At 41.9% G+C, this 16,143-nt stretch overlaps 2 non-coding genes across 2 annotated transcripts; both read left to right on the top strand.

Annotated features, from left to right (window-relative positions):
* Positions 1-414: 414 nt before the first annotated feature.
* TRNAD-GUC lies at positions 415-486 on the top strand. The gene has a single exon. It is a non-coding gene; the product is annotated as a tRNA-Asp (tRNA).
* Positions 487-1,154: 668 nt separating this feature from the next.
* Positions 1,155-1,226, top strand: TRNAW-CCA. Its single transcript has one exon. It is a non-coding gene; the product is annotated as a tRNA-Trp (tRNA).
* Positions 1,227-16,143: the final 14,917 nt, after the last annotated feature.

The following is a 16,143-nucleotide window of genomic DNA, read 5'->3' as shown; positions in this document are numbered from 1 at the left end:
TGATTGTCCCAGACATCTGGCAACCAGACGATATCCTTGAACTTCAAGTTCAGAATGAAAATATACATTCGTGAGGGTAACGCTCTGCTGCAACTCATATTCATTCACGATTTAAAAACAAAAACAAAAATACTCACGCCAGCGACCTAAATCATTTGGAAAGCGTAAAGAGCCCTGGGAAACTATTTTCATCCAATTTATGAACGTTAAATTTAACGTGTGTTTGCTTCATTTATTCTAAACCTTTTCTTCTCTCCGTTAACGAAAAAGAGTCCAAGGCGCCCAGAGAGGATAACAAGCCCAGCAGCGGTTCCAAAAATGAGGTTTCTACACCTCGGCAGAGGGAAAGCGGACGAGCCCCAGAGGGGCCTCAGTATCCTTGAAGGCACATCTAGGAAACACAAAAACAACGGCTCCTCGTTAGTATAGTGGTTAGTATCCCCGCCTGTCACGCGGGAGACCGGGGTTCAATTCCCCGACGGGGAGGTGATGACCTTTTACTGATCCACTAACGTCCTCCGTTGCACTTACTTGCACGGTGGTCCTGTCAAATATAATACGCTAAAACCTGTCTCTTAAGTGCCCAACCATGTCTTCTCAAAATGGTTACTTTTAAGCTACGTGTTTAATAAGAAATGAAAGCCACCCCCAGAGAAAGTGCTTTATTTTGTTGGCAGAAGAGGAGGGAAGGGATAAAGAAAACGACCTGAGAAGCCCCAACACTTGCCCCCAGGCGCCAGCTGGCAAACGCCTGCGCGTGCGCAGTGGCGCCCCGCCCGACAACTCGAGGTCAAGAACTCAGAGCGCAGAACCCGTGGGGGAGGGGAGAGAGAGGGCGGAGTCTCCGCGCCTAACGGGGCGGGGGCAGGGCGGGTAAGAACGGAAATCGCTTGCTAGACAGGAAGGACCCGTTTCCTTTGACCCTGAGGACCCTACTAAACGGAAAAGTCCGTTCTCCCGCCTCAGCTCCTTACGTTCCGACTTCGGTAGGGGGTCGACTGTCAGGAAAGTTTGGGCACTGAAAGAACGGTCTCCAGCTACTACAGATACTGGTGAAAGGGCAGGGGGTGAAAGGAAGAAAAGGCGGCATGCTCCTCGAAGAAACCCCCGTGTTATCCGAGTCCTAAGAAACTGCACGAGCCACAGCCCAGCAGGACCTCGTGGCGCAACGGTAGCGCGTCTGACTCCAGATCAGAAGGCTGCGTGTTCGAATCACGTCGGGGTCAAGGCTTTTTTTTTTTTTTTTTTTTTCCCCTTCCCCCACTTTAAACCACCTACTTCTGTAAACCTAGGTGTAGTCCCGCCATTTTTTGAAAATGCTTTTAATGCTAGAATTATCTCTTCCTCGTTCAAATATTATCTTAGTAATGCTTGGTCTGCAGAGAGATGAGGCTTACTACTGAAGAGCCATAAGGCTGATATTTTTTCTGTTTGGCCTTTTAAAGTGAGTTTTTTGTCATTTACCGTGCATAATGCGTAGAAAGGTGGACTGTTACTGCTGTGCATGAGTGGGCATGTCAGTCCACCGGTCCATCACAGGAAGTGTACGACATATACTGTACAACCTGTTTTTCCAAAAACGGTTTTAGACTGTTTGCCTTTTGAAAGCGAGTACAATAGAGTACAGTTTCTAACTTTGAATATTATTGTAAAACTGTACATGTTTTAGCCCTTACCATGTGCCAGACACTGTAAACAAATCTTGCAACGTGAGATTAATATCCCACTTTTACAGACGTGGCTTTCGCACACAGAGAATTAGTGACCTATCAAGGGTCCCCCAAGATTACAGATCCCCCTTTATAATAAATGTTTTATAATAAAAATGGAAACAAACTGTTGAAAGAATGAGCTAGAAGCCGTTGGACTTAAGTGATACGCCAATGCACCTTTATATTTTCACCGATTCTTGCCCGTGGTGACTAGTCACATACCACTTTTGACTATTAATTTCTTTAGCAGGGAGCAAAGCTTGCTTACTCACCTTTGTAAGCTCCAGGACTCTTAGTACTGAGTAGTGCCTTGCAGGTATGCGTCAAATATTTGTTGAACAAAAAACGAATAGCAAGACTATGAGAAATTAATATTTTTAGATTTTTATTGGATATGTTCCACAGAAGTCCTGAGTTTTTCTGCTCAGTACTTTGAAACTATCAAATACTAAGTTCTTTGGATTCAACCTAATGTAGCAATATAACTGGACATTGTATTTTCATTTGGTGTAGTTCCCTCTCCTGTTTGGTTGGATTGAAATTAATCATTCATTTCAACAGATAACTTACGTACTGCCAACTATGGTGAACCTGATACTGTGCTAAGCAATGAGGATGAAGATACACTAAGTGAAAGTGGAGTTTTTTGAACGGCAGAAGACAGATATGTTAACCCACCAAATACTGTCATTACGTTGGGATAAGTGCTGTGAAAGCATGAACAGAGTGGTGTGGAGGTGCTAAAACAGCAAAATTAACTCAGCCTTGGGTTGTATCTGCCCATAAAAAGGTGATACAACCTGCTCTTTCACAAAGACCATAAAAAATGGCTAAGAGGTGTTCCAGGACCAGCATCCTAGGAACAAGTTAGAAAAGCAAATTTTCAGGCCCCACCCCAGACCTACAGACTCAGAAAACTCTGGGCGTGAGGCACAGAACCAAGCCTTCCCTGTGATTCTGATGCATGCTAAAGTTTGAGAACCTCTGGCCTCTAGAGCAAGACAAGACTGGAGATCCTACTTACTTCACAGGTTGTGAAGAGAATCGAATAAGGTAAAATACATCAAAATGTTTTCTAAACTGTAAAGCAGTATATACATGCTATTATTAATACTGTCATAGCTCTAAAACTCACTGCCCAGGTCTCAGATTCTTTCCCAAGGCTGGACATTTGTAGTTTCTTAGAATGGCCCATCTGCTGACTTGCTGTAAGTTTGAAACTACCTAAAATCCAACACTTCATTCTAACTTAATGTGCTACAGTCATTTATAGTGATGATAGGTGGAAAGAGGTTCCAGAATAGACAGATCCATGCTTGAATTCCTAAATCCTAACACTTAATAGCTCTATAGTTTTGTTCTGTTTCACTAAAAAATGTTGTCTATCATTTATTCTTCCAAGAGGATTTAATCAATAGTATAGAATGCACTGAGCATTTATTTCACCTGTTTAATAACCTAACTTTCTCTTCTGAAATTACTTTAAATGGTTATCTAACATTGATGTACTCTGGATGAGCTGATAAAATGGAGCTTTGGGATATGCAAAATTAAAAAACAGACTTGGAATTCTGATAAGTCAACTGATTCCCCAATTTCTTACACTAATTTAAGAAGAAAAATATTTATGGTTATAAAATCATATGTATTTTCTATAGAAATCTTGGGGAATACAGAAAAACACAGAGAAGAAAATAAAAATCACCTGTGTGCCACCATCCAGCAGGAACTACTACAAATATTTTGGTGTATATTAACTTATTATTTCAGCCCAGGCACAGTGGTTTAGTCCCAGCTACTTTGGAGGCTGCCAGCTACTCAGGAGGCTGAGGCTGGAGGATCCCTTAAACCCAGGAGTGTTTTTGTGTGTGTATATATTTTAAAATATACATATATCCACATACTTCTTTATATATGTTCTTTATAGAACTGAGATCTTTCTTTAATATGGTTCTCCATTTTTTTCTATTTGTCTTTTTATTTAGTGCTGTATTGTGGACAGTGTCATATTCTTAAATGTCAAGACATGATTTTTATGAGCATGCAATATTTCATGACATGGACATATCATAAGTTACTTAACTATTAATAGTTCCTTATTGTTGGAGACTTAGATTTTCAATTTTTTCACCATTAATGAAGCAATAAATATCTTTACAAAAAAATAAACTCCACATTTATTTCTTTAAAATGAATTTCCAGAAATGGCTTAAGGGAAATAAACATTTCTTAAGGTTTTTGGCTTCTCAGTCTTTGACATCACTTGAAATATAATTTATTCTGCTCTGTTTGAGGTGACACACTTAAATTCACAACCAATCCTATGCAAAACAGAAAAATGAAAACCAAAAATGTAAGCTTATGTTAATAACATTAAGAACTTCAGAAAGGGAAAGGAAGGCAGTTATCCAAGTGGTAAAAAAAAGTTATGGAAAAGTTTTCTGACAAAATAATTAGATCAATTCTTTTTATTTTTTTTAGTTTTGGCTTCACATGGAAATATCTTTCCACTCTTTCCAAAGGTTTAGGTATCAATACTGTGGGATTTTAAGGATTTTTTTCAAAAACTCCAATAACTATTTCAACAAAAAAGATAACTTTTTAAATACTGGATGAATGTAACACAAATAAAACACCAAGTCTTTCTTTTTTTTTTTTAAGGGAGTGTGGGGTCTCGCTACGTTGCCAAGGCTGGACTAAACCCCTGGGCTCAAGTATCCTCCCCACCTCAGCCTCCCAAGTAGCTGAGACTACAGCTGGGATTACAGGTGCGCGTCTCTCTCTTTTTTTTCTCCCATAAAATTTTATAGGGAAATGAGAGGTATTTTTTGTTTGTTTTTTTTTTTTTTGATTTGTAACAGCTAGTCTTTTTTTTTTTATTTCAGCATATTACAGGAGTACAAATGTTTAGGTTACATATATTGCCTTTGCCCCACCCAAGTCAGAGTTTCAAGCACCCAAGTCAGAGCTTCAAGCATGTCAATCCCTCAGATGGTGGACACCGCACCCATTAGGTATGACTGTACCCATCCCCTTCTCCCCCTCCCACCTGCCTGACACCCGACGAATGTTACTACTATATGTACGCATAAGTGTTGATCAATTAATAGCAATTTGATGGTGAGTACATGTGGTGCTTGTTTTTCCATTCTTATGATACTTCACTTAGTAGAATGGGCTCCAGCTCTATCCAAGATAATACAAGAGATGCTAGTTCACCATTGTTTTTTGGCTGAGTAGAACTCCATGGTATACATATACCACATTTTATTAATCCACTCATATTGATGGGCACTTGGGTTATTTCCACATCTTTGCAATTGTGAATTGTGCTGCTATAAACATTCTAGTACAGATGTCTCTTTTTATAGAATGTCTTTTTTTCCTTTGGGTAGATGCCTAGTAATGGGAGTTTTTAAAAGGCTTAATATTCTGAATCTTTCATCAGAATGTCCAGTAGAATCTGGTGATCCATGAGAAAGGAGATGACAGAAAGAATCGAGTCCTTGAGGAGAGAAGCGTGATCCAGAGTACAAGTGCCGGAATTTACTTCTGATAGGATAGTCTTCCATGGAAAATGGTTGCAAGAGAAAATGAGCACAGATTTGACAGCCTAAAGTTGAAGAGTTCTTGAAGATGGTTTCTATTTTCTCATGTATGAGGCAAGGTCACCAGCTGAAAATGAAGACAAGGGATGTGAGAGATTTGAAGAGAAGTGAAGGTATGAATGGTTAATCCAGAGAATGGAATAGTATCGCTAGCCAATGTTGAGTGCCCTGGGAGGACTAAGGTCATGAATTAAAACCAGTCAGCGTTTTAAACTAAAAATAAAATCTTGACCTCCCCTTGCGTCCCAACCATCCAACAACTGAATGGACCCCTGTTGGCCAAGGGGACTCCAGAAAAACCTTAAAACTGAGTTCTCAGCCATAAAGGAAGGGAGGTCAGGGAGGTCGGACATGCCTTATACCCCGCTCCCTTTTGGAGTTTAGACTAATTGCAAACTGGACCAGAGGCCATGCAAGGCAAAAGTGAAGTCATACCTGTAGGCCATCAATTTGCTTAACAGATCACTTCCAGTGGGTATATTGTGCCTTACTCTCTGATTAGCAGACCCCCAATTTATACCTTCCATGTATTGATTTTTGGTGTTACCTGCAATTCCTGTCTCCCTAAAATGTATAAAACCAAACTGTAACCCAACCTGGCCGCCTTGGGACCACCTACTCAAGGCTTCTTGGATTTGTGGATCTCCAGGCCATGGTCACTAATATGGGCTCAGAATAAACCTCTTTAAATTATTTTACAGAGTTTGGGGTGTTTTTTTTTGTTTCCCATTAACTGCCTGTTGTATGACTTTTCTTCAGCAGTGTTTGCTGTTTGTATGCAAACAGTGAGGAAGTTCAAGTTCAATCCAAGCAAGAAAGAAGACAGACTTTGAGATAAGAGTGGAAAATGTTTGCAAAAGAGTGATGACAAGATTGATCAGGGAATCTAAGTTGGGTGAGTTGGAAAACAATCATATGATGGCAGAAGCAGGCTAATAGATTTTTTTTTAATGTTGGGGTTAATAGATTAGAAATCTTAATTAGGCAAGTGAGAATACAGTTAAGTTAGCCGGAAGAAAGGTTCAGAGTCTTACTACTGGAGTGGTTAAGATGGAATAGAGGAACAAGTTGTTGGAGATAAAAAGATCAGAGGTCTAAGAGGCCAAGTGTTGGTCTTGCATCGGTCACCTACAAGGATGTTGAAGTCACACAGAATGTAGAAAAGAAGGGATGGGAGGAAAACCTAGGACAAACAGCTTTATAATTTCTGAAAAAGCGTGGCCAGGAGGTTGGTAAATGATAGCAGGAAAGATAGGAGAGGGTGATTAGCCAGATGATATGAACTTGAAATGTTTTTGAAGGAGAAATAGTTTGGAAGTAGTAATCAGGAAAAAAGGGGCCACCCAAACTCAGTAGCCCAACCTCTTAGGCATTAGATACATAGCATATGAGAGAAAAATAACCTCTTCTTTGGACCTCTACAACAGAGTTAAAAGCAAAAGTTACCTTCATTGCTAAAAATAGTGGTGTTGGGATATACCTGGGTGCATCTAGAATGATTCCAAGTCAGAATTTGGTAACTCAAGGTTTGACTAGAAAGATCTAGAAAGGTAACCTCACTCTGGTGGCTTATGACAACCATGTCTCCTAAGAAATGTGGAATCTTCAAACAACCTATTGATAATGTCCAAGTGTTGCCAGAGGGCTGGGTAAATAGGAAATCTCAATACCCTACCCACTATCCAGATTCTTGACTTCGTGGCATAAAAGAATTTACGGGTGACTCAGAAGAAAAGCGAGAGCACTGAAGTTAGGAAAGCGGAAAGTACACACTTGGGAAGGGAGTGCCCCCGGAGATCAGGGCTCCCATATTGTATGGGTGAACATAATGAAGGCGGGGAATATTCCATGAGAAGGGGTGTGGTTTTCTGGTAATTGGGCAGGCAATTCCTATATTTAGAGAGTAACACCCTCTTTTAGTGGATATGGTCAATCCGGAACTGTCCTGGTATTAGGTGCATCATGCGAATGGGAGGTTTCCCTATGGAAATGTTATGGTAACAGGTAGAAAGAAGCTAAAGGTCACCAGTTGGTTAAACCATTAGCCATCTTGGATTTAAGCAGTTTGAGCCGGTTTGTAGCCACTGACAGACCCAGCAATCTGTGAAGTCTCCCTCAGTGGCTGTTATCGGGGAGACACTGACCAAACTATTATCCTCCCCTTCACTCCTGACTGTTGTTATTAGGCTTAGAATGGAAAGAAGCATTGGCCCCATGATGAAAGCAGTTGGTTATGGGTGTAACTGATAGATTACATGTAAGTTTTAGTCTTGCCCTAATGAGGAAGATTAGTAAATACAAGATCCCCAAGTAAAGAGCTACCTGGTGTTGAGGCAGCATATACTTTCCTGGTTCCGGTCCAAGGGATTGTTTTTTCCTGAAGAGGAATTTCAGATCTTCCACAGTTCACAGATATATTCTGGATCCTCAGTTGATGGCACAGAGTCCTCTGAAGACTTGGGAGAAACAAGTTTTATCCTAGGCAGATGCACCCTGCTGTTGCTTCCTTGTGGTTTAACTGCAGTAGTGCTCAAGAGCACCTGATGGAGACCTTTCCATTTAGGTTGAAGTAGGTCAGTGAGGGGATCCCTCCTTCCAGGTCTTTAGAAGGACTAGATCTCCACGTTTGACCATTAGCTGATGTGGGGTCTTGTCAGGGGTGAGGAGTATTTTATTTCCATAGTCCACTAAGGCTTGCTGTACCTGTCCTAGGTTAATGATATATTTTATTAAATTTTGAACTTCTGAGTCAAACAAAATATCAGAAGTCAGAAAGGGCCTTCCATCAGTCATTTCAAATGGGCTGACTCGTAGAGAGTCTTTAGGAAAGATTCTCGTTCTGCGTAATGCTATAGGAAGTAGTTTTGTCCATGGTTCAGAGGTTTCTTGACATAATTTGGCTAAAGTCTGTTTTATTAAATGGTTAACTTTTTCTATGGTTCCTGAAGATTGGGGCCTCGAGGAGGCGTGGAGATGATATGATATCCCTAATGCTGTAGAAATTCCCTGGGTTATTTTAGCTACAAAAGAAGGTCCATTACTACTCTGAAGTGATGGGGCAATCCAAATCGAGGGATAATCTCCTTAAGTAGGGTCTTTGCTACCTCCTGGGCCTTTTCCGTTCTGGTAGGGAAAGTTTCTATCCATCCAGTGAAAGTATCTGTTACTAACAAATATCTATAGCCGTGAGCTGAGGGCATCTGAGTAAAGCCCATTTGCTAGTCTTCCCTTGGGTATGTGCCTCTCCTCTGTACTGGGGTCAAGAGTGGGGGTGGCCTTATCTTTCCCCCAGGATTATTATGCAAGCATAGTGGGCAAACTTGGTTACTTCTTTAACTGTTTTGGAGTACCCCATTTCCATTAAAAGAACAATGTACTAGAGAGATGAGTGTGTCTCTCCCCAGGTCGGTAGTGGCATGTAGTTCTTTTAGAATTTTCCATTGGCTACTTTGAGGGATCAAGGGTTTTTTATCTTTTTCCCACCACCTACCAGGGCTTTTCATGTATCCATGTTGTATTGCCCATTCCTCTTCTTTTATGGTGTATTGGGGCCTAGCCCCTGGAATATTGGCTGGGGAATTATGGCCATTTTCTTTTCTATCTTAAGTGTGGTTCTTTTGGCTGCTTGGTCTGCCAATGAGTTTCCTCAAGCCAGTATAGAGTCCCCACCTTCTGGTATCTTTTACAATGTATGATTGCTACCTCCAGGGGCTGTAGTACTGCCTGTAACAGTGTGAGGCTCTCTGGTCCATGCTTGATAGGGGAACTCTTAGCAGTTAATAATCCCCTTTCCTTTTCTATTGCTGCATGGGCATGTACAACAAGGAAGGCATATTTAGAGTCTATATAAATATTGACTCTTTTTCCTTTTCCTAATTATAATGCTTGGGTGAGGGCAATAAGTTCAAGTTTTTGGGCAGAAGTATTAGCTGGAAGGTGTCCAGCCTCGATTACTTGTTGAAGGTTGACTATTGAATATCCTGCTTTCCTGATACCCTCTTTCATGTAGCTGCTTCCGTCTGTAAACCATTCGTTGGGGTTTTCTAATGACGCATCATTTAAGTCTGGTCTGCTAGAATAAGCTTGTTCTATCAATTCTGTGCAGGGGTATAATGGGCTGAGTGTTGAACAGGCATGAGGGTGGCTGGGTTTAAAGTTTGACATACTTTAAGGACTACTTCAGGTGTGTCTATGAGGCGAGCTTGATATTTTGTTAAGCAGATGACTGTTTATTTCTAAACCCCCCTATACTTGGTGTGAGTAAAGACCACCAAGATTATCCTAGAGTTAGTTTAGAAGCCTCATTGACTAATAAGCTGGTGGCTGCTACAGCCCACAGGCATGCTGGCCATCCAGAAGCCACAGAGTCCAGTTGTTTTGAAAAGTAAGCCACCAGCCCAGGAATTACATCCAGCTTCTGAGTGAGTACTCCCAACACTATCCTTGGGTTTTTGCCACATACAAGGAGAAAGGTTTCTCTAGGTTAGGGAGGCCTAGGGCCAGAACTGAAGTCAGTAGCTTCTTAATGGTTTGGAAGGGTTTTTGATATTCCTCAGTCCATTCTAAAGGAGTACTTTTTGGCTCCTTTATAGCCTCGTATAAGGGTTTTTGCAGTAAGCCCAAAGTTAGGGATCCAAATTCTGAAAAACCCAGCCATCCTCAGAAAAGTCCTAAGCTGCCTTCTAGTGTTGAGGGAGTTCTAAGCTTAAGCTAGTAGTCTTGCATTCAGTGGCTAGAGTTCTTTCCCCTGGAGTTAAGATATAGCCCAGGTATTTTACAGACTGATTAGAGATCTGAGTCTTGGAAGGGGAGACTTGATATCTTCTCTTCCCCAGGAGTTGAGAAATTGTATGGTATTCTTATCTGAAGAATCTATCTTGCCCTAATGTCTTGGGCAAGGATGTTACCGAAAGGATGGGGACTGTCCCGGAAGCCCTGCAGCAGTACAGTCCAAGTATATTGTTGGGTGTGGGGGAAACCCAGAGAAGTCCATTCAAAAGCAAACAAAAATTGAGATTCGAGGCATTAAGTGGATACAAAAAATATCATTAAGATCCAATACAGTGAACCATCTGGTGTTTTCAGGTATATGGGTTAGTATAGTACAGGGGTTAGGAACAGTGGGAATGATTAGGATCACGGCTTCCTTAACTGCTTTAAGGTCTTGCACCATATGATAACTACCATCTGGCTTCTGAACAGGGAGAATGGCAGTATTACAAGGGGACCGATGGGACCAAGAGGCCATGTTGTAGAAACTTATCTATTAAAGGTTGGAATCTTCTTTTAGCTTCTGGCTTGAGGGAATATTGGCATCTATTGGGGAATATATTCTTGAATATATTATATTATATTCTTGAATATATTATATATTATATTATATATTGTATATAAATATATCTATATTTCAGAGAGACTAGAACTGGTTTTAGTAGTTTCTGCCCTCCCAAGGATCCCTTGGTCCCAGACCTGTGGGTCACCTAGCAATTGGAACATGGCAAGGATGTTTTGATCTAAGACTGAGGCCTGAGCTAATAATACAGGCCCTTGGAATTTTGGAATTATCAAATGCAGGGTTGCCCCAAAGACTTTCATTAAATCTTGTCCAAACAATGGAGTAGGTCATTCAGGGATAACACTAAGAAACTATGGGAGATCATAATACCTTTTTTTTTTTTTTTTTTTTTGTGAGACAAGGTCTCATTCTGTCACCTGGGCGAGAGTGCAGTGGCTTCATCATAGCTCACTGCAACCTCAAATTTCTGGGCTCAAGCGATCCTCCCGTCTTAGCCTCCTGAGTAGCTACAACTACAGGTGCACACCACCATGCCTGGCAAATTTTTATATTTTTGTAGAGGTGGGATCTCACTCTTGTCAGGCTGGTCTCTGAACTCCTGGTCTCAAGCAGTCCTCCTACCTCAGCCTCCCGGAGTGCTAGGATTACAGGTGTGAGCCACTGCACCTGGCCCATAATATCTTTAATTCTTTTCTTTCTATTTTTATTTGAGACAGAGCCTTGCTCTGTTGCCTGGGTTAGAGTGCTGTGGCATCAGCCTAGCTCACAGCAACCTCAAACTCCTGGGCTCAATCAATCCTCCTGCCTCAGCCTCCCAAGTAGGTGGGACTACAGGCATTTACCACTACACCTGGCTAATTTTTTTTCTATTTTTTAGTTGCCCCCCTAATTTTTTTCTTTTTTTCTACTTTTAGGAGAGATGGGGGTCTTGCTTTTGCTCAGGCTGGTCTCGAACTCCTGACATCAAACGGTCCTCCTGCCTCAACCTCCCAGAGTGCTAGGATTACAGGCTTGAGCCACTGTGTCCGGCCTAATTCTACAATTTAAAGGCAGGGTGAATCTTCTAATTTTGAGTATTATATCTACCTTAGCAATAGCACAGTTCTTATCAGACAATGGTCCAGCATGAGTAGTCAGGACAGAGAACTGGCCCCTGTATCAATTAAGAAATCAGTTTTCTTACCTGCCACCTCTGTGGTTACCCAAGGCTCCTCATCAATGACAGTGAAGTTAGTGTTGGGAGCCTTTAGAGTCCCTGGGCCCCTTTAGTCCAAACTGGCCACCATGGCACTGAGAGTCTCATCCCCGCTTTGGGAGAGGGGTAGTCCCTCTTCCAGTGTCTTGTTTTTTTGCATAGTGGACAGGGCCCTAGGGATTTGTTTTGAGGACAGTCCTTTTTCCGGTGTTCCAACTCCCTGCACTTAAAGCAGCAATCCTTCGAGGCCACATTCTCTTTCTCCAGTTTAACAGCCATTATGAGTTTTCTAAAGGATGGCAGTTTGCTATTAATAGCAATAGCTAATAGGTGGGCTTGTCATTAATCCAGCGGCCTCTCATGTTGGGCTTTTTCTCCCTTTTCACTTACATCTCTATTAAACACCTCAAATGCCTTGTCTAATAGCTGGTGAGTAGGGGTTTGGGGTTTCATGACCAGCTTTTGTAGTTTTCTGTGGATATCAGGGGCTGACTGGTTTATAAATGGGTTCACATATATATATTTGGCCCTCATGGGAGTATATTTTGTATGTTTTCTGATGGCATCAATGAAGCATCCCTGGAAAAGGGCTGGGTTCTCCCATGGTTCTGGAGTTATTTCTCTGACTTTTGTCATAATTTATAGGTTTCATAATACATTTCTTTATTCCTTCCCAAAAGCAAAGAAGCATACGGTCCCCTTCCTCCTTAAGTCCACCTGTCCTGTCCGTTTTGATAATTTCCTTGGGGGTTTTTGCTAGGTACAGCGGTGGCCCTTATGGCATATTGGCCAGGCTGCCCAACTGCTAAATCATCAGCATGGGCCTGAGCTGCCTCACAAATGTGGCATTTCTCTTTGGGGGTACAACAGGTAGATAGACTAACATGTATATCCCCCCACGTCAATTCAAAAGACGACAGGGTTAGGAATTCTTCTAAGAAGCGAGAAGAGTCCTCAGAAAATTTACCTAACTTTTGCTTACATTGTGCCAGGTCAGTCATGGAGAAAGGGACGTGCACTTGAATGGTCCCAGCATCCCCATTTGTCACTTCCCTTAGAGAAAATAATTTGGCTGGCAGATTAGGCTGGTAAGAGGTTCCACGCCTGGTTAGCCATGCAGGGCTAAGTTCTGGGTGGAGACAGATCCTGTTTTGGGCTCTGATCTGGGTTTGGTCCCGTGGCCTTGGGAGCCTAGGTAATAGGTGGTATATTCCCAAGGAGGGTGGTCATTGATGATATCGGGCTTTTCTTCCTGCTGGGTCTCAAGAAGAAACGTATATATACAAAATCTGGCAGGTTTTCCTGAGGTCTGGGTTCTGATACAGAGCTATAAAAGCCTGGACTTAAGGAATTTATGACTTTTTGTTCTCATTTACAAAACAAATTTAATTGCATTATAGGGTTATAATTTAGAGTCCATTTTCAGGCCGTATCTGTCCATCTCCTAACTCATATTGTGGCAAAGTGGTATTATAAAAGAAAGTAAGCTTTTTCTTTTATATCCCATCCAATTAAAAGGTTCCGCAGTTACTCAGGATGCAACCTAAAGGGGAGTCCATAGGAATGGACTGAGAATCACCCACCAGTGCTTATCTCTATTCCTCTGGGAGCGAAAACGTGTAAGAAAGGGAAAAAGGACCTTGTTAGTGAATCCCTAGTCATCTGTTGGTCCAACCAGCACCCAGGTGTCCTTGGGGCCCCTAACAACTCCCTGCAGGAGTTTGAAACCTGGCATCCGGGAGGAAGAATAGAGGGCTACACTTGGCGTTTCCAGGAACCTGAGTATCCCTGAAATTGGGCCTAGTCTAGCTGGGTCCATTGTAACAGTGATATGCAGAGCTGCCTAGCACATAAGTTTTGGATGGTGGAGGCCTTAAACGAGTGTAAGTCTTTTAACAATTGTAAACACCAAAGGGATCGATCAGCATTTCCTGGGATAATCTGTGGCTTCCCATGACCAATTGTCCTTTCTGCTTCCCGAGCATAGCCCAAACTTACATAGAAGGTGTCTCATCAGGCATAAAATGGAAATAAAAGGATATTTGTGGGAAGCAAAATGAGGAAATTCCATGGAGCTTGCTCCTTCTCCAAAATCTGACAGAAAGCATCTGTAGCATGGCTGCTCCGGGTCCCTGGATCTGCAATAAAAAGTAGCCAGTCTTAAGAGTTGATCAGGGCTGGTAAGTGCCAACTGAGACAAAAAAAGAAAGTGGTAATAAATTGTGGTGTCGGGGTAAGTCAATGAAAGGAAAAGAGGATTAGGAAGGAGAGAGGGGAAAAGGGGAGGGGAGGAATATGCGCCGTGTCCCACCAGGGAAGCCTGCAGTGTGGACAGCTGGAGTCCATGGGATCGTGCATTCATGAAATCTTGTGATCGTTCAATGTCCCAAGCAGCTTGGCCATATAACTGGAAGATGATGAAAACAAGGACCTGATCTCTGAGGGATTGTGGGGATGGATCGAAAAAAGGAGGGGCTATATGATGCAAGAAATGAGAAAGAAGGTCTCTTTTACACCATGTCTAATCAGTGGAACACCTAGAGCCCCCATTTCGGGAGACATAGTAACAGTTAAAAAGATGCCTAACAATAATAGTGAAAATCTGTAGGGAATGAAGCTGAGTATCCAAAAAGAATAGTCAGAATTGGCCAGCTCTGTGGCAAGGACACGGTTCTTCTGGACAGCATGATTGGGGAATGTGAGAAGTATGAAGGAAATATGAGACAGATCCTATGCTGAAGAGTGAGCAGCAAGAGCTTGGAAGTGTTCAGCGGAATTGTCTTAAACAAAAGGGAGTAGAGCCATGTTTATGAGAGGAAAAGAAGTAATTTTCCAAGCACTGCATGGAAGGAGAACTAAGCCTCTTCCACCTTCAGGGCTCTTCTGTTAAAGAGGGTCTGAAACCTGGCTGGAGGGAGCAAAGACACCTTTGACAGCGGGAAGTGTGGCTGTAGTAGGTTTCAGAGGAGGGAGGAAACAAAGCACTCTCTAGCCAGAGGGGCGAGAATCAAAGCTAACTCACTGATGGTTGGGGGGCGGATAGTTTTTCCTGCCTAGCTCAACAAAATAAGGATGAGAAAAAGAGAGATAATTAATGAAAAATATTGAAAGTGTTTGTGTTTTTGCTCAGGGGAACGTTAATTGCAGGCATCTAGAATGCAGTTCTTTGTGAATCATATCTTGAATGTGGGCCTGTAAGGCACAGTACTGTATGTTGAAAACAACTTTCAGACTCAACAGGTGATTGTTTTTTGTTTGTTTTTTACTTGTGGGAAAAAGTAGGATGAGTTATTGTCTATAAGGATTAAACTACCTGGAAAATTTCTGGGGCAAAGGTCCTGTGGAAAAAGCAGCTCCAGTGTGGCATCCTCAGGTAGCTGAGACTCCAGTGTTATATTCTACTCACATCAAACTTAGGTAGAAGAATATTATTTTCAAGTATCAGTGATGCTGTGTCCTCTGAGGATCCACTTCAGGGACCTAGCAGCCCAGCTATCCTCATACCATAGGGTAGCTGTCAGAGCCTGGAGACCCTACTATGTATTCCACCTTAGTCAGGTGGAGTACAAATCTAGCCTTGGCAACTCTGACCCATTTCAGTCAGAACAGCAAAAACTACCTCTTAAAAAGTATTAGTAGAGACCAGGCGAGGTGGCTCACACCTGTAACCCCAGCAATTTGGGAGGCCAGGAGTTTGAGACCAGCTTGAGCAACATTGCAGGACCCCTGTCTCTACAAAAAAATTTCAACAATTAGCCAGGCTTGCCCTGTAGTCCTAGTTACTCTGGAGGCTTAAAAAAAAAAAGTATTAGTAGTGTCAGGCTAGAGCTAGACTCTTTAGCTAGCAGCAAAGTAACAATTTAACAGGAGAAAAAAAAATTTTACTTGAGGATAATTTACTCATCGAAATAGGGTAGAATAAACCCATCAATTGTGCCCTTGCAGAGATAGAGCTCAGAACTTCGTTGCTCTGCCCATTGTCATTTGAGTCTGTACTGGAAGAAATCATTGACCTGTGTTAGACATATTGCAGACTGTGATTATTCCACATGCATTACATTTGCTGGGGTTACCAGTCACTGCAAATCATGGTCCTCTGCCTCTCAGCTCAGTTTCCCTTCTGAAGATAAACACGTGCTTATGGGCCCAGGGAAGCTGTGGGGGCAAAAAATGAGCGACTTTTACAAGGCATCATAAAAATCTACAAAACTTGCTACTTAAAACACAATTTCTAATTTGCATTACTGACCTTAATACTATTGCTTAAAGATATGTGAATACTGAGATTTTTAGAAAGGAATTAAAATTGCCTCTAGAAAAATGATTGTTAAA

Source organism: Propithecus coquereli, unplaced genomic scaffold (assembly GCF_000956105.1).
Source record: "Propithecus coquereli isolate 6110/MARCELLA unplaced genomic scaffold, Pcoq_1.0 Scaffold85, whole genome shotgun sequence".
In the NCBI taxonomy this organism is placed as follows: Eukaryota; Metazoa; Chordata; class Mammalia; order Primates; family Indriidae; genus Propithecus; species Propithecus coquereli.
Note: the sequence above shows the minus strand (reverse complement) of the source record. Positions and strands in the feature narration are given on the sequence as shown.